The sequence below is a fragment of the Galeopterus variegatus genome, unplaced genomic scaffold (genome assembly GCF_000696425.1).
Source record: "Galeopterus variegatus unplaced genomic scaffold, G_variegatus-3.0.2 Scaffold5940, whole genome shotgun sequence".
In the NCBI taxonomy this organism is placed as follows: Eukaryota; Metazoa; Chordata; class Mammalia; order Dermoptera; family Cynocephalidae; genus Galeopterus; species Galeopterus variegatus.
In genome coordinates, this window is record NW_007732051.1 from 131,924 (window position 1) to 132,547 (window position 624).

Below are 624 nucleotides of genomic sequence, written 5' to 3' on the forward strand. Positions count from 1 at the left end.
AACACACACCTAGACTATGATAACCACTGTAGTTGGGGGCAGGGCAGAGAAATCGATCAGGTAAATTCAGCTGGGAAGAGGAGAAAGCTAAAGCATGCTTCGAAGTTGATACATGATGTAATCAAAGAAACATAGTCAAGCATATGAGAAACTAGAGAAAGGGCAGGATTGTCAACTGTCTCTAAATCAAAGAAAAGTGCCTGAGCTGGCCCCAGAAGAACTCCAGGAATATATATCCAGAAAGGTTATTAAATACTGAGATGGATTATATGGGGAAGGGATAAAAACCCATCTCTAAGCATCTTAACAAGAAAAGAAGGAAAGAAAAGATGGAAGGAGAAAGGAAAACAAGCAGGAAGGAAAGAAGAAAGGGAGCAAGTAAGGAACGGAGGAGGAAATAAATAGCAAAACAAACATTAGTCAGTTGAGAATAATTCCAGGCCATATGTGAAAGATGGAAGAAACTCTAGACCATACGTAGAAGAAGGAAGAAAGGAAGGGAAGAAAAGGCAGAAAGGAAGGCAGAGAGGGAGGGTGAAAGGAGGTACAAGTAAACCAACAATTAAACATGTGTCAGTTCAGAATAATTGTAAGCATGACACCTACTGAAGGTAGACCACACGC

General features: G+C 40.5%; 1 protein-coding gene across 1 annotated transcript in view; it reads right to left on the reverse strand.

Moving 5' to 3' along the window:
• Window positions 1-624, reverse strand: part of IGSF5 (immunoglobulin superfamily, member 5) — a 43,336-nt gene that overhangs the window by 35,154 nt on the left and 7,558 nt on the right. The gene's annotated exons all lie outside the window — the stretch shown is intronic.